At 41.0% G+C, this 26,659-nt stretch overlaps 1 protein-coding gene across 1 annotated transcript in view; it reads right to left on the bottom strand.

The window, feature by feature from the left end:
• The window catches only part of SORCS3 (sortilin related VPS10 domain containing receptor 3), a 635,061-nt gene that overhangs the window by 211,017 nt on the left and 397,385 nt on the right, over positions 1-26,659 (bottom strand). The gene's annotated exons all lie outside the window — the stretch shown is intronic.

Genomic DNA, 26,659 nt, shown 5'->3' with positions numbered 1-26,659 from the left:
AATGGAGAAAAGAGACAAATAGAAAAGTCACTTGAGTGGAAAGGACAGTTCTGTTTCCTTTTTTTCTTAGATGGAGGAGAATTAATGATCTTCTTACTGCAAGGGAATAAAGAGTTTGAAGATACTGGACCCAGAGAGTAACTGATGAAGTAAAACTCCTAAAACGTTGGAAGAGACAGGACTAAAGGTGCAATTGAATACTATTACTCTTCCAGCACAGCAGAGAAATACAGAGAAAGAGAAAAGTTTTCAGGGAGAAGGGCAAAGGAAAGTAGAATGCATTTATATGCAGTAGTCTCTAGCTTTTGGTGAAACAGGAGGCTCAATGATTGCTGAAAGTAAGGGACAGGGAAGGATAGGAATGAAGGCCAGTGGTGAAGGCATGGTAGAGTTGGACAAATCCACATCAGGAGCAGTAAATTAAAAAGCACTCTGTGGCAAGAGCAAGGGCTGTTTGGCTAATCAAATAGGAGTGGAAGGAAGCAAGTCATGGCTGGTGTTGAGCTATTGTAATTCTGTTTGTTCAAGAATGGAGTGACATGCAGTGGTGCCTACCAAATGAATGACAGACAATAATGACAAAGCCAGTTAGGTCTCTAGGAGTAACGATCTGAACGTGAGGTGGCAAGTCCACAGCCCCGTGCCAGCTCTGCTCCTGGCAAGGGAAAAGCAGCCTTCTGTGACCAGTGAGATGAAGCCCCAGGCTGTCCTTAATCTATCCCCAGCTCTTTCAGTCTCTAAACCTAGACCCTTCTATTGTCCATCTCAACTTACTCAAGTCCACTGTTTCCTAGCAAGACCATAAGTCTAGAATAGATCCCCTAAGGCCTGAAGCATTGGAGAAGAGAGCCAAGAAATTGAGGTTCACAGGGAAAATTTCAGGGGGCAGCAGGGAGAAGCTGCTTTTTAGTAATAATGTAGGTCTTTTGTGCAACATGGTCACAAAATGTCAGCAGTGCATGGTTCCACTGGAAGAGTCCCTGAATATTACCATTTCTGAGTATTAGCTTTTTATAAAGCACAATGTTTACCCAGGGGACCATCCATAACACTAGTTAAACAGAGACACTCTAATTCATTGTGTTTCCAGGGTCTTGGGAAATAGAAATCCTTTAAGTACCTTTACTCTGCTTCATGGGAGCTACTTTTCGAAGTTTAAATTGCTTATGTTTCAAACTACTCACTTCCTAAATTCCACTTATAAATCAAAGTAGCTTTTGAGCAGTTAGATGGGAGTGAAATGGATTAAGAAAGAGCAAACATACTGGGTCATTTGAGTTTATTGGATTTTTTTCAAAATTTTTACTTCTAACCTCTTCTGTGAAGATGCTCTGAGACCAGAGCTTTGGCTTGGAAATCAAGTACGTTGCCAGAGAAGGACATGTTGTGACTGTCCTCTTAAACCACCAACTCCCGCCTCCAGAGACATCATGTCTTCTTTACTCTGGAGTTGGCCTGGCTAATGTCTGAGAGATCTAACTGCAGGAGAGTTCTTTCTAGAATAACATCTTCTCATTCATAATCACTCAACTCCAGGCTCTAAAACCCACATTGGATATTTTATAACAGTGATCTAGAAGTTTCTACCCTCATCCAATTAAAATCAAAGGCTCTCAGTGCCAGAAGGGTCCTCAGAGGTCATCATGTAGAGTTGGTTTTCAAACCACTTGTGAATGAATAGATTTTCCTGAACTATTACCAAATGATAATTTTATAAATGCAATAAAAAATTTTTTTAAAAAATCACAGAACATCAAACTGCCGTATGTCTCTGAAGATTCACAATGAATGTGCTTATCTTTACTTGTCTGATCACAGATCAGTAGCAGTTTGTGGACTAGTGCTGGTACCTGGACTATCCTTTGAGTAGCAGTGATGCTGGTAAAAACTTCCTCATGTACATAACGAAATGTAAGAGGAAGAGGCAATTAACCACAAACACAGAATGTCATTGCGGGAGAGCTAGGTTAGGACTGATGCTAGCCAGAACCGCTGCACCTCTCATGTTCACTCATGCAGAGATCAGAAAGATGGACCCCTGCATGAAGAGTCCTCATTACCTGCACCCGACATAGTTTGATTTTAAATATATTTGTTTATCTGACAAGTTCAGGTTCCTTGTTATATGTACACGATTAAGGCAGGCTTTTCAGACTCCCAGACTAGCTTAGGTCTCTCGGTTTTACGCTCACATTACAACCTTTGCTTTTACTTTTACGACTGCTTTTACTACGTCTTTATCTGATTATTTCATTACCATCTGTTTCCTCTGTTAGGCTCTGAAGACTAAGAGGGTAAAGACCATGTCTGTTTTGCCTACCATCATAGCCTGGTGCCTAGAATAGTGCTTGACTCAGAGCAGCTAATGAACACGTCTGTTGAGAGAATTCATTGGAGTAGTGAAGCATGCTAGGGTAGCACTCTGGGGCCACCTGCAGGCACCACAGGAGCTAGCAGGATGCCCAGAACTGCCACCACAGGGGCACTAGGACTGCTCAGAGCTGAGCCTAGCCAAGTCTTCTCCAGGGCAGCTGAGTTCTTCATGCCTCGTAACTTCTCCAGGCTTATTTAAAGCGGCATTTTATCAATTCATTTCTTCCTTCTCTCCTCCTTGTAATTATTTATTTAATTATTTCAGTGTGAGGCAATATATACAGGGATAAACTATCTGGCAAGACCTCTGCCGAGCAAGTTTAAAATATAGATGGGGGGAGAGAGAAGAGCAAATAATCAGCTGATGAGAATGATAAACATTAAAACAACATGAGTTCTACGAATTTCAACTCCTCTGCGTAGGTTCTGAGCCCTTCACAATCAGATGGCATACTACTTGGCCAAGGTATATTTGGCATGCAGCAGAAAGTGCAAAGCTTTCTGAAAGTGCAAAGCTCCAAAACATCACCCTATTTCTGTCTCCAACTCTCAGCTCCTGCTGTGGCTCTGGCTGAAACACTCTCCCTCGTTTGGCTTTGCTAGATCTCACCTCACCAGATGTAACTCAAGTGCCACCACCTGTGAGACCTACCCCACCCGTTAGTTTCCTGAGGCACAGATTATCCAGATCATACAGGTGAACACTGAAGCATTCAACACCTGATGATCAGGCCCCCAGTTGATTATAAGCTCTTTGAAGGAAGGGATTGTGGCTGGTATCTAGTCACTGTCCCCAGAGTACTTCAAATCTGAAATCGTGACTGTTTCAGTAGAAATAGCTAGAAAGGCCAAAATGACTTAGTTTTAGGTCACTGTACTGAGCCTACCATCACCTAGCACATGTACAAGCAAATTTAGGGCAAAATGCAAGTCAGTGTCATTGGAAGGCAACACAATCTATCTCAGAAGTGGCTGTGCTTGGGGTAATGACAAGGGAGTTCTTCAAGACTTGGTTTGTCAACTATAAAATGGGGACAGTTAGTCCAACTGGGAATAATGAGAACAATATATAATTAAGAGTAACCATGGTATGAGATAAGAGGGTCACCGCACCACTGTCTATACCATGATTCTTGGTGAGTCTCTACCTCTCTGGACCTCAGTTGCCTTATCTGTAAGCTAAGTCTGCCTTCTCAAGACTCTCTTTCTGCTTTAATTGTCCAGGTGTATCTTGGAAACCAGTATGTCTCACCTGGGTTCCCAAGGTCGATGGCTGTTTCAGAAACGATTGCTGATCAGTTCTGAGCAGCCGGAAGGAAAGGTTCTTATTCATTACATACCCCCATCAATCATCTGGAGTCCAAAGGATGTTTAACATGGAATCGCTTAATTTTATAGTCATTTTGACATAAGAAATTGTTTTCTTAAAGCAAGAACTGGCTGTAAAATCTCAAGTGATATTTTATGGCTGCTGTATAATAAAATCATTCAGCAATTAGTGATTAATGACATACAACCGTAAGTTTCTCTGTGGTTACCTCCCTGCACGGCTGTCTCTCTCTGGTCTTACCCACTTGCCAGTCCAGCAATCACACCAGCAGTGACAAGCCTCTTTCTATAACCAGGGTGGATTTCTGAGCCTAAAAAGTCTTCATCTCCATCTAAAACTGTCCAAAGAAGCTCGGAGCCATAGTGGGGCTGAATGAAAGCACTTATTAATAAATAAGACACATTCCGTGGCATGGGGGAAAAGTTAGAAAACATGGAGCTCCCTCAGACAACCACAGCTAACGTTCAAAACAAAAGAACAAAGTGTTGGCTCCCTGGGTTTCGTTCTTCAGGGGCAGGGCTTTGTGGGAAAGGCACGTAGACCCTGTGAGCTGCCCATCTCCGGCCGTCTCCTGCCACCACACAGCCCTCTTGGCCCTGACCCTCCCGCTCCACAAACACCAAACACCCTCTCATTGAGCAAGGTCCCAGCTATGGCATCCATCTTTGGCCTATCCTCTCACAAGGACCAAAAATTAAACTTGACAGTGTGGGATTTTAACCCAGAAAGATCATCCCCCCACCCTTTCCTAGTTCATAACACTCATCCATACAGTCTACTGGCACTAATCTCATCTTACAAAGGAAGAAACTGAGGCCCTGGGTGTTCAAGAACACACGGCTAATATATAGTACAATCATGATTCCAACCTGGGCGTCTGCAGTCAGTGGGCCCACTGCATTGTTCTGCCTGTATGCCTGTTAACAGATAAATTGCAATAATAGGTTCCATGGATGAAGCACATTACTTGGCCTAGCATAAGTCCTCAATAAATGATAATTTCTGATTATCATTGTTACTTATTTCACAATGCTGTTTATGACTGCCTTGTTATTTACTGCTATTATTATCAAAACTCACTTCCCTTTAGGAACAAGGACAGGATTTGAAGTAACTTCTGTGCCCCTGCTGTAGTGGATACAGTGGTATGCTATCTAGACCCCACTCTCTTCAGGCATTCACTCCCCAGTGTTAGAAGTGTGAGTGGCTGGTGACTCCCAGCTGAATCGCTCTCTGGAATATTCACAGCTGATGACAACCCTTCACCAAGGTCACACTTACCCCAGTGGCAGCCCACATCTATGGACGGTCAATGCGGAGGTAGGAAGGCTCCGTTCCTTGGCTCGAGGCTGGACATCTCTGAAGGACCATCCCAGCTCAACAGCTCTCATGGGACCAGCAACCGCACCTGCGTCACAGGACACTTCTCCCCTGACCGACACTGCTCCCCTCACCCCTCAGAGGGGTGTCATTCCTGAGCTCCAGCAAGCCTCCTGCCACAAATTCCTGACTCAAAGTCTAGTTGTCAACGGAGCACTGCCTATAGCATCCACCTCCCCAGAAAACTACACAAACAACAAATACAAAAACAACAGAGAATATTGCTTCAGTGCCTTTTTACACTAGGGGAAATTACACCCAAGTCCAGAGTATGGTTTTCCATGAAGCGTGCAACTATCATGCAGAATTTAAATACTCATTAAAAATGTATCTGTAAAGTCTTTGAATCTGTGGTCACTACAACTTGTTGATTTATTTCCAAGTAGAACTTGAGTTTTTAGATATTATGAAGACAGGAAACAACATTCTAGAATGGGAGAAGGAGTTAGACAAATTTTCTATTCTTCACGATGTTCTTTTTCTTTTTTAATTGCAAAGCACATCTTCCAGAATTTCCTGAAGTCCATCTCCTCTTTCCAGTATTTGCCACTCCCAGTAATAGCCTTTTAATAGGCCACCTGGTCCCCAGCATTCCCTTTTATGATTTGCCCTTCATCCCACTGCAAGGATGACCTTCCTAAAGGCTGAATCTGAGTATGCCCATCACTGAGCAGAGCCCTTCAATTGTATTAACTGCTGGCATTTAAAATCTCCAAGTTATCACTTTAATCTTCTTTCCCAGCCTTATCGGCATCTCTTCTATGAGCATAGAACTTGGACCTCCTGATAGACTGAACTATTAACAATTTTCTGAACACACCCTATGCTCTCCTACTTTCAGACTTTCCTCCTGATCCTTTCTCTGCCTGAAATGCCACATTATGTTACACGGCTGCTGCTGCTGCTGCTAAGTCGCTTCAGTCGTGTCCGACTCTGTGTGACCCCATAGACGGCCTCCCACCAGGCCCCTCCATCCCTGGGATTCTCCAGGCAAGAACACTGGAGTGGGTTGCCATTTCCTTCTCCAATGCATGAAAGTGAAAAGTGAAAGTGAAGTCGCTCAGTCGTGTCCGACTCTCAGCCACCCCATGGACTGCAGCCTACCAGGCTCCTCCATCCATGGGTGTTTCCAGGCAAGAGTACTGGAGTGGGGTGCCATTGCCTTCTCCGTTATGTCATACTAAAAGGCCCATAAGCACAAACATAGGTCTGCCTATGAAGACAACTGTCAAGGCTCCTCTCAAATGCCACCTCCTCCATGAAGACTTTCCTGATGCCACTTCCCCTGGCCACAGCAATATCAGGTGGTACCTCTGTTGGGCCACTTCACCACTGTCCTTTGTACCAGGCACTTGTCCATTTGTCACAACTTTTTTTTGCTCTACTGTGTCAGTAGCTTTTGCTGCATCATAACCCATGCTAACATGCAATAGCTTACAACAGCAATGATATATTTTGCTCATACATCCAGGGGATAACTGGGGAATTTGTTTAGCCTGGGCTGCATAGAAGGCTCTGCTCCAAACTAGCGACTGGGGCGGAGCTGGGCTCTGCACAGAGCTACAGGTAGGCGTGCCTCTTGTTGTTCATCATGGAACCTGGAATGAGAGGATCACAGCTCCCGGGGGGTGGCAGAGGCAAAAGGCACACGCCCCAAGCAGGAAGGCACTTTAAAACTTCTGCTGTGTTACATCTGCTAAATCGTGTCAACACACGTCAAATAGAAGAGCCATAGCCAGGCTGAGAAAGTACCTGCTGCGTACGGTCAAAAGGCATCATAGAGTTAAATGGCAGCGAGTTTAGAAGTACAATTCTATTACTTAAGAGATAATTAAGCATTGAAACAATAACCCACATCTACTGTCCTTTGTATGAATACACGATGCACAGAGTTAGGGAGTCCAACAGTCTCCTGAATAGAAATCCTTAGTAAGTACAATGGGCGTGGATAAAATCCATAATCTCATTTATGCCACAGTGTTAATTAAAAACTAGAGGCATCGTTTTAATAATGACTAACATCTATACAGCACTTAACAGTTACAAAGCATTTTAATACTGCCTTACAGCTTTTAAGCACACTTAAATGTATTATCTCATTTAGCAGGGAGTGTTTGCATTTTTAAAAGATGCCTGGAGGTGGCAATGTCTTCACTGGTTGGAACTACTCTTTCACTGTGGATGTCAAGTACTGAGGAGAAAGGAAAGAGGGTCTGGTAAGGGAACTTTGGTAACCCCAGTCTGCAGGACCCAAAGCACAACACCTGGGACCCCACTACCAAACCTCTCTGTTTTCAAAACCACTTCCTAACTAACTCCTCTGGTTTCTAAACCTAATATACAAAGAAACTGCTGGGAAAGAGTGCCAAAACAGAGGTACCTGAGGCCAGGGTCTATTGATTTCAACTGAGGGTTTCAGGGTGGGGACCAAGAATCTGTGCTTTAATGAGCAGCTTAGGTCAATGCACTTCAGGTTCTCCCTTGACTACCATCTGAGAAGCAAAATTATCTCTGTCAGAGGACTGACAGGATCTCCTCTCCTGCCACCACTTAATGTTGGAGATCAACATTCAGGCTGCAAGAGGATCATCGATGCCTAGGAAGAAAGCATTGAACCAAACCTTCAAGACCTTCAGCTCTTTGAATTTTACAGATGAATATGCAGAAAGTGACAGGAATCCCATGAGCACCCCAGGCTTGGCCACTACCCAGTGGCAGAAATAGAATTATATTCAGAAGCGCTGACTCCTTCTCAGACTCTTTCCACTACACCTCACAGGTCAGAGATTTGCTTTTCCTAATATATTGAGTTTCTCTCAGCTCTGGAAAATCCTAAGAAATCTCATATTAAAAGAATAAAAAAGAAAAGAAATTACAAAAGGAGACATGGTGTCACTCCCCTTATTATGTCATTTATGTTTCAAATCTCTGCTTCCATGAAAGTAGAAAATAGTCACAAAACCCAACTCCATTCGTTCTATTCGGCTGTCACTTCTTTTAGCAACACGTGTTAAACAAGGGGGCGGTGAGGCTAAGAAAGGTTAGGACTCAGGATCCTGGACCTCTCATTCCCAGCATCACTTGGACAAGTGCACGACCACCCATTTTAAATCCCCCAGTGCTTCTGGCCCAGCTCCTTGGCAATTATTGCACACTTTGGTGCTTTTTATAGATCAGACTCACTCCAGGGTCTGACCTTTGCAACGCTTCAGTCTCCCCATATCCATATGAAATGCTGAGTGGGCAGAGCAAGGATCCCCCTGGGGCTCTCTCTCTCTGCCTCCACTGTGCACGGTTCTGCCCAAATTACTTGACAGCTTGTCTTCAACACTGTGAAGGGAAAAGGTTGGAATGTCTGAACACGACACGGCTGGCCAGTTGGGAGATGAAAAGGGGAGGGGCACGCCCTTAATCCATCATCCAGTCCTTTCGAAAGAGCAGATTCAAGTAGGAGGCCCGAAGGTGGAGAATGTGTTCTGATTTGGGAGAAACTGAGGAACTGAATGACAGTTCTGTCCCTCATTGTATTTGCAAACAAAGGGGATCAAGGTGGTAGCATACGTTAGTTGTTGGATTCAGAAATACACAAACATGTACATGGAAGGAAAACTGCTGCCTTTGAAAAGCTATTTGTTGACAGCTGAAAAAGCCTAGCTAACTAAAGAAATTTCCTGTTTTAAGCATTCCTGGTGGCTCAGAGGGTAAAGCGTCTGCCTGCAAATAGAGAGACCAGGGTGTGATCCCTAGGTTGGGAAGATCCCCTGAAGAAGGAAGTGGCCACCCACTCCAGTACTCTTGCCTGGAAAATCCCATGGATGGAGAAGCCTGGTAGGCTGGTAAGCAACTTCACTCTTTCACTTTGAGAACAAAACAAGCTAGGGTGTACTCACAACACCCAGGCTCAGTGTCATTTACCACTAAGTAAATGAAAGTAGACATTTTTTCCAATTCAGTCACCAGTCTTTTACCCACTCTCACATCTGGCTCTATGAATTATCACTTAACTTGTCAAAATCATTTCCATGTGAATGTGGACCTTTATCTTCTCACCAAAATACATTGAGCCCATTGATAGAGTGGAGGGTCACCAGACAGTATCCTCATTAGCACAATAACTTAGGTACTTTGGCAAAATTTTAACCATTCAATAAGTGTCTGCACTACAGAACTGAACACTTCAGGGTAGTGCAAGCACTAAGGAAGATAACCTTTAGATTATTATACCAGTATGCAGGTTATGTAAAATGAAAAGATCAATCTAGATCAGTGATTTTATAAATATTTTTGCTTCTTTATTGAATGGTCTTCTATCTTCAAAATAAATCTTATGCATAGTCTAATATATGAAACATTAAGAAGCTGAGTAGTTCTGACTGAGTAAAAATGATGGAGCCAAAGAACTGATCACTAAGCACTCCTAAAGTTTCTCTGTATATCAGGTAGTTCCTGGGGCAGTTTGTCACCCTTCTCATTTAACTTATATGCAGAGTACATCATGTGAAATGCCAGGCTGGATGAAGCACAAGCTGGAATCAAGACTGCTGGGAGAAATATCAATAACCTCAGATACGCAGATGACACCATCCTTATGGCAGAAAGCAAAGAACTAAAAAGCCTCTTGATGAAAGTGAAAGAGGAGAGTGGAAAAGTTGGCTTAAAGCTCAGCATTCAGAAAACTAAGATTATGGCATCCAATGCCATCACTTCATGGCAAATAGATGGGGAAACAATGGAAACAGTGTCAGACTTTATTTTGGGGGGCCTAAAAATCACTGCAGATGGTGATCGCAGCCATGAAATTAAGACAGTTGCTCCTTGGGAGAAAAGCTATGACAAATCTAGACAGCATATTAAAAAGCAGAGACATTATTTAACCAACAAAAGTCCATGTATTCAAAGCTATGTTTTTTCCAGTAGTCATGTATGGATGGATGTGAGAGTTGGACTATAAAGAAAGCTGAGCGTAGAAGAATTGATGCTTTTGAACTGTGGTGTTGGAGAAGACTCTTGAGAGTCCCTTGGACTGCAAGGAGATCCAACCAGTCAATCCTAAAGGAAATCAGTCCTGAATATTCATTGGAAGGACTGATGCTGAAGCTGAAACTCCAATACTTTGGCCACCTGATACAAAGAACCAACTCATTTGAAAAGACCCTGATGCTGGGAAAGATTGAAGGTAGGAGGAGAAGGGGACAACAGAGGATGAGATGGTTGGATGGTATCACCAACACGATGGACATGAGTTTAAGTAGGCTCTGGGAGTTGGTGATAGACAGGGAAGCCTGGTGTGCTGAAGCTCACAGGGTCTCAAAAAGTTGGACATGACTGAACGACTGAACTGACTGACTGGGGCAATTTATCAGAACATGCTTAGAACTTCCAAGAGCACTAGCAAAGAAATCACTAGACCAGGGTGATTAGTCCTGGTCTAATCACTTCTTAGATGTCTAATCACCTTAGAGATGGAATCACCTCTTAGAACTTCCAAGAACACTAGACCAAAATCATTGGATCTTTTAGGGTCCTTTCCACTCTAACTTTTCCATAATTCATTAGTATAAAAGAGAGTTTATTAATTCAGTATGATACTCTGCCACCATGAATATAATAATTATAAATACTCTGCCTATACACAGAAAATTGTTTCAGTTAGGAAAAAGTGAAAAAAAGACATAAATGGGGAAACCTATTACAACTATATTTTTGTGAAAAATTACTTTCATGTGTACAAAAATTAGAAGAGGACAAGAATAAAATGTGTATTAAAGTGATTGCATCATTAGTTCAATAAAAATCTATAATGCTGTTGTATTGATTAAAGTATAAACAGAAATGAATTATTTAAGAATATATACTAGGTTTATATTTTTAAAAGTCCACAATTCCATACTTTTTCCACCGGAGGAGGAAACTTGGGATCAAGATACATTAGAGGAGCTGCATCTGTCTTGAGAAAAATCAGTAGCTTATCTATTGACAGAGAGCTGTGCAGAATGCACTTAAGCATCACAAGGAAAGTGCCAAATGTTAATAAATCTTCATAAAATATGAATATCATGTCATTTCCCTGCACAAAAGATGAATTCCCTCCATTAGCCAGAGAGATATGTCTAAATCACTTATCCAGTATTTGAAGCCCTTCACAGTCTGAATCTAGTCTATATGTCCAGCTTCATTTCTCACTGTCCCTCAACACAAATCCTATCTTCCTAGCACAGTGATTCCTAATCAGGGGTGAAGATGCCCCTCAGAGAACATTTGGCAATATCAGAATATTAGAGATACTTCTGGTTTTCACAACTAGAGGGATATTGTAAGCATTTACGGAATAAAGACCAAGGATCCAGCGAAACCTCTCACAACGCACAGGATAATTATCCATACCAAAATGGTAAAAATGCTGAGGTTGAGAAACACTATTTCAGCAGATATACTAACTGCTCTCCAAATATCCCATGACTTCAGCTTTGTTCTAATCAGCTTCCCTTTGCAAGAAAACCTGTCTCCCTTTCTTACTGCCAAGTAAACCCACTCTTCAAGGTTCATCCCATTTCCTCTAAGAAACCTTCACTTGGTATACCAGGCTAACCTGGGCCCTTCAACTTCTGAGCAATCATGACATTTCTTACTCATATTCCATTGGTGCTTCCCATTTCTAGCCATGTTCCACTCACAATCTGGACATGTCTCAACATTTGCATCACATCTGTTAAAGTACACAGGATAAGATACAATACAATCTTTAGTTTATGGTTTTATGAATTTTATTAACATCAAACTAGAAATATTTTTCCCTAAAAACAGCTTTAACAAGTATAATAATAAGAGATATCCTGATAGCTGGAGAAACAGATCAGAAATATGAACACTGACTATTAGGTAATGAATGGGATTTGAACATAGAAGAAAAATAAGATATGCAGATGCACTCAACCTTGCTCAGTTTCAAAGAGATGCTAAGTATTATCTGCCGCTAAATTAATGAGGATGGTCATTTCTTCCAATTATCTTCTCAAAAGTTGTTTTATTATTAATTTTCTATCTAATATTTATTGAGCACTTATGATGTTCCAAGCTAAAAAGACTGACATTTAGCCAGGAGGCAATAGCAGGGTATACTGATGTCCCACCAGTCATAAAGGACACCAGCTGATTAAGTACCATTGCCCCATCTCATACAGCTATTAAGGGCAAAGCTCTCCTCCTATTTAAATTCCTAAACTCCCACAGGAATGAATCTGTAGTCATATCACACTCTCTTGATCTCTTAAAAACCTCAAGCACATTTTCTTTATAATATAAAGAATCTTAGGGTACCAACTATATATGCATGTAGGCAAATTATAGATATACCTCTGTGGGTTATAGATTATAGATACACTTCTTATATGTATACAAATTATATATACACTTCTAACTGAATTGGTTATCCAATTCAGTCATGCCAATCTGAATAAAGATGTTACATACAAAATATATTTACTTATAATAATACTAAAAGTGAAAATTCCTAGAAATAATATTAACTAGAAATATGTAAGGCTGATATAAAGAAAACTATACAATTTTTACTGAGAAACAAACAAGTAATATAAAAGGAGAGAGAAACCATATGGCCAAAAATGAAAACTGGATATTGAAAACCATTCAGATCTTGCCAAATGAATTTATAGCTTTGCCACAATTCTAACCAATAATCTAAATAGCTGCTTTATAGTGGTGGGGGGAAGCAGGACATTTTGAAACATGACGAAGTGATTCTAAATTTATTTGGATGGACAGATGAGTAAAATAAGTCCAAGAATATTTGGGAAAAGAAGAAAAGGTTCTATTTTTGTTTTATGATTTGCTACGTTTTGCAAGAGAGGAGACTTGCCCAGTTAGGCACAATGCTGTTTTACAAACAATCACTAAACAGTCGGGTCTGGCTCAGGGCACAGAGGACCGACCAATCCAGCAGGATAAAGGCTGGTGACAAGTGTTACCAACCTCAGTGGTCCCTAACTTCTGTTCAGAGTTTCTCCTTCAGGAAACCATCAGAAGAAGTAGTCAGAAATATGGGCATAGAATTAAATAGGAAGATGTTCAGTAGACTTTAATTACTTAAAAAAAATTAAAATCCTACAAATTCTAAAAATACCTATCCATCTAAACTCTAAAAATATGGATAAAATAATTGTAAAATGATTAAATTATAATACAGTCACAAGATGAAATAGACAATTATCAGTATGAGATTTCTGAAGCATAATATAGGAGAATACAGAGTCTTTTAATATATAGAATCTGGCAATGCAAAAGAATGCTCAAACTACTGCACAACTGCACTCATCTCACATGTTAGTAAAGTAATGCTCAAAATTCTCCAAGCCAGGCTTCAGCAATACGTGAACCGTGAACTCCCTGATGTTCAAGCTGGTTTTAGAAAAGGCAGAGGAACCAGAGATCAAATTGTCAACATCCATTGGACCATGGAAAAAGCAAGAGAGTTCCAGAAAAACATCTATTTCTGCTTTATTGACTATGCCAAAGCCTTTGACTGTGTGGATCACAATAAACTGTGGAAAATTCTGAGAGAAATGGGAATACCAGACCACCTGACCTGCCTCTTGAGAAATCTGTATGCAGGTCAGCAAGCAACAGTTAGAACTGGACATGGAACGACAGACTGATTCCAAATAGGAAAAGGAATACGTCAAGGCTGTATATTGTCACCCTGCTTATGTAACTTCTATGCAGAGTACATCATGAGAAACGCTGGACTGGAAGAAACACAATCTGGAATCAAGATTGCCGGGAGAAATATCAATAACCTCAGATATGCAAATGACACCACCCTTATGGCAGAAAGAGAAGAGGAGCTAAAAAGCCTCTTGATGAAAGTGAAAGAGGAGAGTGAAAAAGTTGGCCTAAAGCTCAACATTCAGAAAACAAAGATCATGGTATCCGGTCCCATCACTTCATGGGAAATAGATGGGCAAACAGTAGAAACAGTGTCAGACTTTATTTTTTTTGGTTCCAAAATCACTGCAGATGGTGTCTATAGCCATGAATTAAAAGACGCTTACTCCTTAGAAGAAAAGTTATGACCAACCTAGATAGTATATTCAAAAGCCGACTAGGGTCCGTCTAGTCAAGGCTATGGTTTTTCCTGTGGTCATGTATGGATGTAAGAGTTGGACTCTGAAGAAGGCTAAGCGCCGAAGAATTGATGCTTTTGAACTGTGGTGTTGGAGAAGACTCTTGAGAGTCCCTTGGATTGCAAGGAGATCCAACCAGTCCATTCTGAAGGAGATCAGTCCTGGGATTTCTTTGGAAAGAATGATGCTAAAGCTGAAACTCCAGTACTTTGGCCACCTCATGCGAAGAGTTGACTCATTGGAAAAGACTTTGATGCTGGTAGGGATTGGGGGCAGGAGGAGAAGGGAACGACTGAGGACAAGATGGCTGGATGGCATCACAGACTTGATGGACTTGAGTCTGAGTGAACTCCGGGAGATGGTGATGGACAGGGAGGCCTGGCGTGCTGTGATTCATGGGGTCGCAAAGAGTCGGACACGACTGAGTGACTGAACTGAACTGAATATGTAATATATATGTATTATATATACTGTTTAATAAAGGAGCACAGCAAATCAGAAAACTCCAGCTAATATTTGCGTGATCACAGTTGAGGGTGCAATCTAAACATAAAGTAATAGAAGATATAACAGAAAAAATAAAAAGATTTGAGAAATTTTTTAAAAGTATGTTTGATATCATAAGCCAATTAAAATACAAAGAACAAACTGGAGACAACATTGAAACAAAATGAGAGACTAAAAAACTTATAATAAAGAAGAAGCAAAAACAGATGGTCACATAAAAGAAATACAATGGCTAATAAATACATGAAAACTTGTCTAAGCTCACCAGTCTGATAAGAAATGCAAATTAAAACAAGGGAAATCCATTTTTGCATATTAAATTAGATTACTTTTTTAAATTAAATTTTTATGAGGTGTTGAAATGGCATTTCACTAGTTTGAGTAGAAATTGGTATATACTTTCCAGAGAACAATTTGGCAGTCTAATATTTATATATATTGTTTTGGTAGTCTATCCTTAAAAATTAGAATAAACCAACCTTGGAAAGAAAATGACTTAAAGGCTTTCAAAATAACATTCCAGTAACTTCCTTAATAGTAAATGTTTAGAAGCAAGAACAATGTAAAATAATAGTAGAGTGATTAAATTACTATATAGCCACCAGTTAAAATACAACTCAAGTAATAGAAATTTTAAATTATGTTTAGAGAGAGTACAGAATGGTACAGGAAAATGTCCTAGTATGTTTTAATAAGATATAAAATTTCATAAACAGCATGATTTCAATTGTCAAACAAACAAGTATATTGAAAATTATACTACATTACAGGGAAAAGTCTATGAAAAAGTACGTGTTTTTTTTAAGTGATGTCTTCTAGGCAGTGAAATTAGAAGTAATTATTTTCTTTTTATTTTCCCGCATTTTCTTGAATGTCTACAATAAGATTGTGTTGATGCTACAATCAGGAAAAAAGTAGTACATTGTGTTTGTATCTTTTAAAAATTGTTTTTATATTTTCGGTATTGCCTTCCCATCTATTCCTACAAGCCTGAGGCACTTCTGCTCCAGGATTCTTCTTGGTGAGAAGTTCTCTGGAAATTTTGCATTTCTTCTCAACGTCTTCCCTGCTTTATCAACCTGTAAACTGAACTGTGCTCCCCACCCCCAACTCATCCTCATTCACATGTTGAAGCTTTAACCTCTAAAGTAAAAGTGAAAGTGTAAGTTGCTCTGTCTTGTCCGACTCTTTGTGACCCCATGAACTATAGCCCGTCAGGCTCCTCTGTCCATGGGATTGTCCAGGCAAGAATATTGGAGTGGGTGCCATTCCCTTCTCCAGGGTATCTTCCTGACTCAGGGATTGAACCCGGGTCTCCTTCATTGCAGGCAGATCCTAAGGCAATGCTAGGCATTGCTACCTGAAGAGAAGACCTTTGGGAGGTAATTAGGGTTAGATGAAGTCATGAGGGTAGAGTCCTCATCATGGCATTAGTGTCCTTATAAAAGGCAACAGCATGGGAGGACACAGCAAGAAAGTAGAAGGCTACAAGCCAGAAAGAGGGCTCTCTCCAGAACCATGATGGCACTCTGATCTCCTCCCAGCCCCCAGAAGTAGGAGAAAATATACGTCTACTGTTGAAGCCACCCAGTTCTATGGCAGTTTGCTATGGTAGCCTCAGGTTAATACACACTCTTAACCCAATCAGAAACAGAGCAAGCTCAGATTTCCTCAGTGAGGAAAAGGGTGATTCCTCCTGCCTGTAACATTGTCTCCAACCTGCATATTAAACAACCTCCAACCCTTCAGTTGGGGCTTCCCTGGTGGCTCAGAGGATAAAGCGTCTGCAGCAGTGCAGGAGACCCGGGTTTGATTCCTGGGTTGGGAAGATGCCCTGGAGAAGGAAATGGCAACCCACTCCAGTATTCTTGCCTGGAGAATCCCATGGACAGAGGAGTCTGGTGGGCTACCATCCACAGGGTCACAAAGAGTTGGACGTGACTGATCTGATAGATAGAGTACCTGATGAACTATGGAATGAGATTCGTGACATTGTACAGGAGACAGGGATCAAGGCCATCCCCATGGAAAAGAAATGCAAAAAAGCAAAATGGCTGTCTGGGGAGGGCTTACAAATAGCTCTGAAAAGAAGATAAGCAAAAAGCAAAGGAGAAAGGAAAAGATATAAGCATCTGAATGCAGAGTTCCAAAGAATAGTAAGAAGAGATATGAAAGCCTTCTTCAGTGATCAATGCAAAGAAATAGAGGGAAACAACAGAATGAGAAAGACTAGAGATCTCTTCAAGAAAATTAGAGATACCAAGGGAACATTTCATGCAAAGATGGGCTCGATAAAGGACAGAAATGGTATGGACCTAACAGAAGCAGAAGATATTAAGAAGAGGTGGCAAGAATACACAGAAGAACTGTACAAAAAAGATATTCATGACCCAGATAATCATGATGGTGTGATCACTCATCCAGAGCCAGACATCCTGGAATGTGAAGTCAAGTGGGCCTTAGAAAGCATCACTATGAACAAAGCTACTGGAGGTGATGGAATTCCAATTGAGCTGTTTCAAATCCTGAAAGATGATGCTGTGAAAGTGCTGCACTCAATATGCCAGCAAATTTGGAAAGCTCAGCAGTGGCCACAGGACTGGAAAAGGTCAGTTTTCATTCCAATCCCAAAGAAAGGCAATGCCAAAGAATGCTCAAACTACCACACAATTGCACTCATCTCACATGCTAGTAAAGTAATGCTCAAAATTCTCCAAGCCAGGCTTCAGGAATACGTGAACCGTGAACTTCCTGATGTTCAAGCTGGATTTAGAAAAGGCAGAGGAACCAGAGATCAAATTGCCAACATCCACTGGATCATGGAAAAAGCAAGAGAGTTCCAGAAAAACATCTATTTCTGCTTTATTGACTATGCCAAAGCCTTTGACTGTGTGGATCACAATACACTGTGGAAAATTCTGAGAGAAATGGGAATACCAGACCACCTGACCTGCCTCTTGAGAAATCTGTATGCAGGTCAGCAAGCAACAGTTAGAACTGGACATGGAACGACAGACTGATTCCAAATAGGAAAAGGAATACGTCAAGGCTGTATATTGTCACCCTGCTTATGTAACTTCTATGCAGAGTACATCATGAGAAACGCTGGACTGGAAGAAACACAATCTGGAATCAAGATTGCCGGGAGAAATATCAATAACCTCAGATATGCAAATGACATCACCCTTATGGCAGAAAGCGAAGAGGAACTAAAAAGCCTCTTGATGAAAGTGAAAGAGGAGAGTGAAAAAGTTGGCCTAAAGCTCAACATTCAGAAAATGAAGATCATGGCATCCGGTCCCATAACTTCATAGGAAATAGATGGGGAAACAGTAGAAACAGTGTCAGACTTCATTTTTTTGGTTCCAAAATCACTGCAGATGGTGACTGCAGCCATGAAATTAAAAGACGCTTACTCCTTGGAAGAAAAGTTATGAGCAACCTAGATAGGATATTCAAAAGCAGAGACATTACATTGCCGACTAAGGTCCGTCTAGTCAAGGCTATGGTTTTTCCAGTAGTCATGTATGGATGTGACAGTTGGACTGTGAAGAAGGCTGAGTGCAGAAGAATTGATGCTTTTGAACTGTGGTGTTGGAGAAGACTCTTGAGGGTCCCTTGGACTGCAAGGAGATCCAACCAGTCCATTCTGAAGGAGATCAACCCTAGGATTTCTTTGGAAGGAATTATGCTAAAGTTGAAACTCCAGTAGTTTGGCTACCTCATGCGAAGAGTTGACTCATTGGAAAAGACTTTGATGCTGGTAGGGATTGGGGGCAGGAGGAGAAGGGGATGACCGAGGATGAGATGGCTGGATGGCATCACTGACTTGATGGACGTGAGTCTGAGTGAACTCCGGGAGATGGTGATGGACAGGGAGGCCTGGCGTGCTGCGATTCATGGGGTCGCAAAGATCAGACATGATTGAGCAATTGAACTGACTGAACTCTACTGAGCGACTTCACTTTCACTTTCAACCCTTCAGTTTGATGCCTTCTCCTTGGGCTGCTCAGCTCAATATCCTTTTCTTTCTTCTCTTTCTAGCCCTCTCCTTAACCCTCCAATTCTCAGATTCCCTAGTCAAGGCCACTAAACAGAGTTCATCTATCTATCAGTGGTTCCACTGTCCCCACTTCTTCATATACGGAGAAGCAGCTCTAAATGGACAATTTGAGTTTCAGGCAGATTAGAGCAGTCTAAGTGCTTTACTCCATGTGGGTCTCTCCTGGCCTCTCCTCAAAGGATAGTAACCTCTGAAATCTCACCCATTGTGAGAACAATCACATTTCATACCCTCTGAAATTTTATCAGTGAGATCCTCCTGTCTCTGAGCTGAAGAACTATTTCTCGTGTTTTCCACATAGTCATGGGATGGAAGAAGCATTCAGAAGCCATGTGTCTCTAATTCCAGAGAAATCATCCAAGAAGCTGGGAAAAAAAGAAATTATGTTTCCCGTTTGTATCTTGGAATTTTTCTTAGACTGGATCAAGTAAGTGGCTGCATTGCCTAATTCAGTGGTTGACTTCTCTGCTTGACACACAAATCTTTTCAGAGTTCCCAAGGTGGGGTCAAACATGACACATTCTTTCCACAGTAAAGAGTTCGTAAGTCTATAAAGTCTATAACCACCTACATCTCCTTGTTTACCCTCCTTCACAGAACTCATATGTGCTTAGGATAATTATTACGAGTCCTACAGGCCTTGATTTCACCAGAAGAGGTGAGCTTTCTGTTTTCCTCCGTGCACTGGCTGACAACCATGAATAGCTTTGAAGTGCTGCATTTGCTCTCAGCACTAAGATAGCTCTTCCAAGGCCAAGATGCAACCAGACATACAGCATACAGGTGGCCCCATCAGCGAAGTTGAAACTGATTTCTCCTTGCGAGCTGAGCTTTCACATCTCCCCTTCTGACCTTGCATGTATTATTCTGAATGTAATGCATTTTTAAATTGCTGCACCATTTATAAAATGTAAGGGAAAGTTGAATTAAATATTATTTGTTTCGTACCCTGGTTTGCAAAGGGCCTTTAAATCTGATTCGATCAGGTCGATGCCTAAATCCCATTATTCGAGATTGCAAATGACTGTGTTTGCAAAATTGTAGAGGCAGCTTCAAAAATTCTGCTCATAATGGTAACTTTGTTTGAAAAGACCTTGATTTTCCAGGAAGCAATCTCAGGCCATTCTGCGTGTCCCTTAACTCTCCTTCTGTCACGGGTAATGTATTAACAGACAAAGGATGACTCGCCATGCAGTTCCTCAGGAACCAAAGTTTAGGAGATTATCCCTGAAGTAAAACACAGAACACATTCCAGAACAGGTGAGATCTCAGAGTTTAAATTGACGTAAAGATGTAAGAGGGTTCACTAGCCACATTATCTCAAGGTGATCATGTCCCATTTTCACCTCCTGCTTCTCTGCTCTATGTCTTCCACTCTCACAGCCACTACTAGGCTGAGCCAGGTAAGCCTAGGACTGAGATAAATGGGATGTTTGTAAGTGAGATTAACACTTCTCTGAATGCGAATGTGCACACTGGGCTCACCCTCACACATACACACACAGGCATCAAAGAGTATACTCAGAAAGCAAAATCATGCCATCAGAATGCAAAACAGAATAAAATAGAATAGAATGAAACAAGTTCAGACAATCTCACTATAAAACCCAGCAGCTAAAAACAAGTGTGTATTGTTTCACAGTTCTATGTGTCAGGAATCTGGGCATGACTCCGCTGGGTGCCTCTGTCTCAAGGTCTCTCGCAGGCTTGATGAGCTGGCCAGAGCTGCAGTCTCCCCTGAAGGCCTGACTGGAGAAGGACCCGCCTCCCAGCTCACTCACAAGATTGTTGGCAGGATTCAGTCGTTCCACTCACTTCCTCACTGACTACTGACTGCAACCTCCCTCAGTTCCTTATCATACGGGTCTCTCCATAGGGCAGCTCACAAAGCAATCACATGAAGGTCCCTAAGACAAAAACTTTTATAGATGAATCTCTGAAGTGGCATCTTTTCACTTGTGCCGCACTCTAGTCACCAGAAGCAAGTCACTAAAAGGAACTCCAACTCAATGAGAAGGTTCCCAGAAGACAGAGGGCATTGGGGACCATCTGGAAGCTGCCTGCCCCAAGAATGCAGTCAATATTAATTATAAGTAGACTCATACTTGCATATGTTTTAGGTGAGAACATAAAACAGCACACAATTGACATTTTTAAAGAAAGGTATTAAAGATACTCAAAATGTATGTATTTTGATGTAATTATTCTTCTTTTAGTAGTGATTAAACCAAAGTTATTGGACTCTAACAATCACCAGCTCCCCCTCCTACATTTTCTAAGGGCTGTGCAGCAAAGATTGATTTCCTGGAGGGAAGGGTAAGAGTGACAGATGGTGAGATGAGCTTTTCTATATAAGAAAACCTGATGATACCTGGGGAGGAAGGTGTGTGGGATACAAGGTATTCTCTGGAAGGGGCCGTGCTCTGGACAATGAACCTCTGTGACTGAGAATAGTTTTAGAGCCCATGGAAAGAGAAGGAAAAGAAGAGACAGTAACTACCATGATGATCAGGACCTTGGACTGTTAGATATGGACAAAGTAAGTTTTAGAAAGACTCACTGTGTGCTGTGTGATGTGATGCTTGTTTGCAACTCTTTTAAGAAAACGTTCAATAAAAACTTTATTTCCCTAAAATGCTTCAGTGTTGAATTTTGGTCATTCCATTTAAATGTGACACTCTGTTGAGACTGAGACAAAACACAAGTTTTTATTGGGGCTACCAAGGACACTTGTCCAAGGAAAAAATCCTAGATATTAAGGGAATATGCATAAAATATTAAACTATTATTTATGACAATGAAAAATATGAAAATTTCCAATGTTCAATAAAAACAGAGTAATAAAGTATGTCTCTTTAAATAATGAAGTGTTGCATAGACAATTAAAATGATTGTAAAGATTTTATAATATCATAAAACTATTATAATAGAACATTAAAAGGGGAGAAGGCAGATTATACAAATTCATGTGCAAAATCTTTGGGCTATGTATAAATGAGCATATGCATACAAAGAAACTGGAAAAAACAAGAACAATGGAAGATTGGAAAGGAAATATTGTGATGAAAGGAGTTTTTAGTCCACACCCTTCCTTTCTTCTTTAAAAGGTATATTCCTAGGACATTCTAGCTCTACATACCAGACGAGACATGTTTTGTTTTAACATTTTTCCTACCCTCCCTAATGACCTTTCTGAAAGAAGAAAATAGAAGCTGCTGGCACAACCATCATTAGAAATCTACAAAGAGTAAGCCAAATTAAATCAAAGGACAGTAGAGGTGTGAAGCCCATCCTGACTGTCCCTGCATGCCAGCCATTCTCAGCCTGCAGCCAGGCATTGTTACAGCTTCAAAGAGCCACCCATTAGGAACCCTCTCTCCTTGAGTGCCCTGAAGTGGGCTGATCTAGAGCTTGTTCCACACCTGTTGACTTCTTATAGGGCTTTCCTTTTTCTTCTACTCTAAAGACCAGTCCATTTTACAGCCCAAAGTCCCCAGAAAAAGGGTAAGAATTTAAGTTCCTGGCAGCTTTGAGTGTATTACTTTATCAGAACATTTTCCTGCAGTGACATCAAGGAAAAACAGAGACCTTGGTCTTTCAGGAGAGAGAACAATTAAGGGGAAGTCAGTAAGAAAGAGACACAGGAGACATTCTTTCTCTTGTTCATGATACTACACCAACAAATGCTATCAGGGATCAGAGGCACTTAGAGGCCAGCCCAGTTACACAGAGAACTCAGCAAGGCCTAGCATGCCTGTCCCCTCATTGAAAAAGAAGCCAGAGGAGGGTGAACACCTAGGGAGACTGAGGGGCCACCGAGGTAAAGCTGTGAACCATAACAAGTATTCAAATTGGATGTGCAATGAAAACAATCTTCCCACTGCAGAATGTGCCTGCCTGTTAAATACCTCCCAGTGGAAGAGTGGAGGTACTAGTCATTTGCAGCTCAGTAGGCTACTAAACCAAAAACCACTTTTCCCTGTGATACCCCCGCCCAAGCAGAGACTAGAGAAAGATTACAGTAGGATTTTTAGCTACTCCTATGTTGCAACCCACTCCAGTATTCATGCCTGGAAAATCCCATGGACCGAGGAGCTTGGTGGGCTACAATCCATGGGGTGGCAAAGAGTTGGACACGACTGAGTGACTTCTGTGTGTGTGTGTGTTCTCCCTGCAAACTAAAATTGCTAAAGCAACTGGGGTAATGAATAGGGGCATAAGACAGGGCTAGTAATCTGCCTGTTAACCACATATCAAATGAGTGAAAGGGTCACACATAAAAGAGTTTGCATGTCAGACTGATGCTCAGAGCATGATGGTGGAGTCACTCCATAGTGCAAGATTTCTAGGGGACCTCTCTTGATGGCATTAGAACATCTGGAATTCATAAAGAAAATTTTACCTCTAATGAATCTTTTATTATTAATGCTAATATTATGGCCCATGGGAAAATTATGGCCCATGCCCTGTCTAACTCATAGGCACTGTAGGGCACAAAGGAGGAAATGAATAATGATGATACCCCTTACAGTTCTTGATGCATTTTCACAGCCATTACACTGATCATCATCGTAGATGGTTGATTCTTCTGCACCCTTGGCAGAAATCATGTCTATATCACAGTGTTCTTCCCTACAGGTCCCCTCTAGGTTGCTACTTTCCACCAACTGAAGGCAGTATGGTAGAAGAAACCTAGCATTCATTAAGGATCTATCCTTAGAAATTTGAAAATCTCTAAATTATAGACAACATTATTTGGGCAATATTCTGTCTGGGTTGCATGTTTACTCTATTTGTCTACTTACTGCAAGATAAGTCTTTTACTTCAATTTCTTGTTTTTGGCATGACTGCCCTTCCCTCCATGTGGCCCTATCAGCCCCAATACCATTTCACTCTGCATCATCCCTCAAAAAAGAAGCAGTTTTAAGGCTTTTGGCTGTTGATTTGTCTTGTTTTTATGACATCAGAAAAATCAAGACTCAAGAAAGAGTGAGGACAATAAAGTTAGCTTGAGATGTGGCTTCTTGGACCCATTCAATTGTCAGTAGATGTACACAGGAAAAGTCTCACCGGGCATAGGATTTTCTGGATCCCAGAAAAAATGACAAATCAATTACATGTTATGGTCTTCAGAACATGATGCTGGGAAAGATAGAAGGCAGGAGGAGAAGGGGACGACAGAGGGCGAGATGGTTCGATGGCATCACTGACTCAATGGACACGAGTTTGAACAAGCTCTGGAAAATGGTGAAGGACAGGAGAGAAGCCTAGTGGGCTGCAGTCCATGGGGTCGCAAAGGGTCAGACATGACTAAGCAACTGAATAAATTCAGAACTACTAATAAATATAGTACTTAAAGACATAACTTACAAATTATAAATCTGCAACAGAGAAATAAAATTGCCAAGCGTCCAATTCTGAAAGGATGATATCTTGTCCTTTCAATAACTATGTGAAGTTGACAGGAAGAATACTGTTCCCATTTATATGGATGCAGAGACCAGAGCCCCGGGAGGCTCTGTCTTAACCAAAGCTGTGTTCTAGACCCTGACAAATGCACACTTTGTCTTTCCTCAAGGAGGTATCGAGTTGATATTTCCACTCCTAACCCATACAAGCCAAGTCTTTTCGGCATAAGAGCTTTCCCAATCATGATTCTATCCATGGGGGAAAAAAAGGTCTATGTAAAATGAGTTCTTTCTCTACAATTCCAGTGACACCTAAAAGAATAATCGTGGCAATTATATATCAGAAACAGAGAAGTGATAATTACAAAAATGGAATTTTCAGCTACTACTTGGATAGCCAGCGCAGGCACTAACTTTTATGTTTCCCCATGGGGGCATATATGAAAGAAGCACAGGGTGGAAAAGAAATGAAACATAATCATCAGGACCTGGGGATTTACTCTTTTTGCTCTATAAAGGAAGGGAGAAGGCAGACAGAAGCTGGAACATTCCCTTCTTGCCCTCGGCAAATAGGAAAATGCTACCCTCCATCCACTTAATTTCCTTCAGGAGTGATGACAAGGCTTATCCAGTCTGCTGTACTTCCCTTCTGCATCAACTTGACTTCCTAGTCAGCTAACTGCCTTACCATCTCAAGAATTTGTTCCAGAAATAGCAGAGGGCTTTGCTTTTATTTTTATTTATTTATTTATTTATTTTTAGGGACTTTTGAGTGATGGTTGGGCTTCCCTGGTGGCTCAGCTTGTAAAGAATCCCCCTGCAGTGTGGGAGACCTAGGTTCGATCCCTGGGTTGGGAAGAAGGAAACAGCTACCCACTACAGTATTCTGGACTAGAGAATTCCATGCACTGTTCTATGGGGTTGCAAAGAGTCGGACATGACTGAGCAACTTTCACTTTCACTTTTCACTTTCTTTTTGAGTGATGGAACACTGAGAAACTGGTCCATCTTACCTGAGCCAAAGGCAGCAATTATATAACTAGCACATCAGAAAAACAAATATTTCCTTTTCCTGTCTCAGTCTATTGAAAAAATCTTAATATAATTCTAAATACAGACTAAATAATAATTGAAATAGTAGTTATAGAACAAATAATAATTGGTCTGCAAAGGGAAAAATGACCGGGAATAGTCCAGGCATTGAGGTAAAAGCAGTACTACCAGTTCCCTTTTTCCTCTGAGTACTTTGTATATATTAAGACATAGTTGATTTTCACAGTGTGCTTCAGCAATCATCATTTTAATTCTGAACATAGTTCTGTAGGTGCAGAGGGGATAGGGTGAAATGTTGCTTCCAAAGATGCTGGCATGGTTGTATATATATATTCAAAGAAGCATATATGTACCTCCCCCCAGTGCCTCCCCACACCACCCCCACCTTGTGGAAGCCATGAAGGGTCATCTCATGACTCTTTAAGAGAGCTGAACTAAGGTATTTAATATGAGACATGGAATAGGTATTACTTTTAAGTACTGTTAATTTTGTTTCTGTTTCTAATTAAGCACATAATTAAGCATACTATACACTTTGGTATATGCTTCCTACATACATTCCTAGATATATTTGGCCTTTGCTTCTGCAGAAATGAAAGCATGATACATGTTAGAAGCATTTCATATAGCTAGGAAGAGTAAAAAGTAAACATTATACCAAACCAAGTTTACTCTGCTACAACTAAATTAACAATAGAATTCATGTATAAAAAATACCAGTTAATAACACTTTCTGAATAGAAGAAAGGGCTAATTTTCCAGCTGAAACATAGTCACTCCTTGAAAAACTAGTCAAAATGTGCTCCACAGAAGTTGTTCTAAAAGATGATCAGGTATGACATGAGAAAGGGATTCTAGAGTAAAGTGAGTTTGGGAATCAGTGACTTCATGTTGGGCAGCTTCCTTTACCCTGCATTTCTCAGAGGCTCTAATATCCTAATGTGAATCCTGAGTCTCCACAAGGGCAGAGTTGGATAACTGTTGCCTAAAATTATGTGACCGTAGAAACGCCTTTGGAAGGAGAAGCACTGAGTGAAACTAGTGTTCTTCATAGCACATTTTAGGAAATGCTTCCTTTTTAGAATAGGTTCATAAAATATCTACTTTTTACTAAAAGAGGGGAGATTAATACATAGCTAAGAGCACCCAGTCATGACCTTCCCATGAAGCTCTCTAGCCCAGGGCTTCTCACTTCAATGTGCACATAAAATCACCAGAGTTCTGCTTAATATATGCAGAGTTCTGCTTAATAAGTTTCAATGGGCCCTGAGATTCTGTATTTCTAAAACTTCCCAAGTGATGCTAATGCTACCAGTCCATGAACTAAACTGAGTAGCAAAGGGCTAGGACACACAATGACCTGACGTGCTGAAGGTGTCCAGAAATTGCCAGAGTGCCATGTTG

The sequence above is a fragment of the Capricornis sumatraensis genome, chromosome 23, assembly GCF_032405125.1.
Source record: "Capricornis sumatraensis isolate serow.1 chromosome 23, serow.2, whole genome shotgun sequence".
Lineage (NCBI taxonomy): Eukaryota > Metazoa > Chordata > Mammalia > Artiodactyla > Bovidae > Capricornis > Capricornis sumatraensis.
This window is presented reverse-complemented; position numbering and strand designations above follow the sequence as displayed.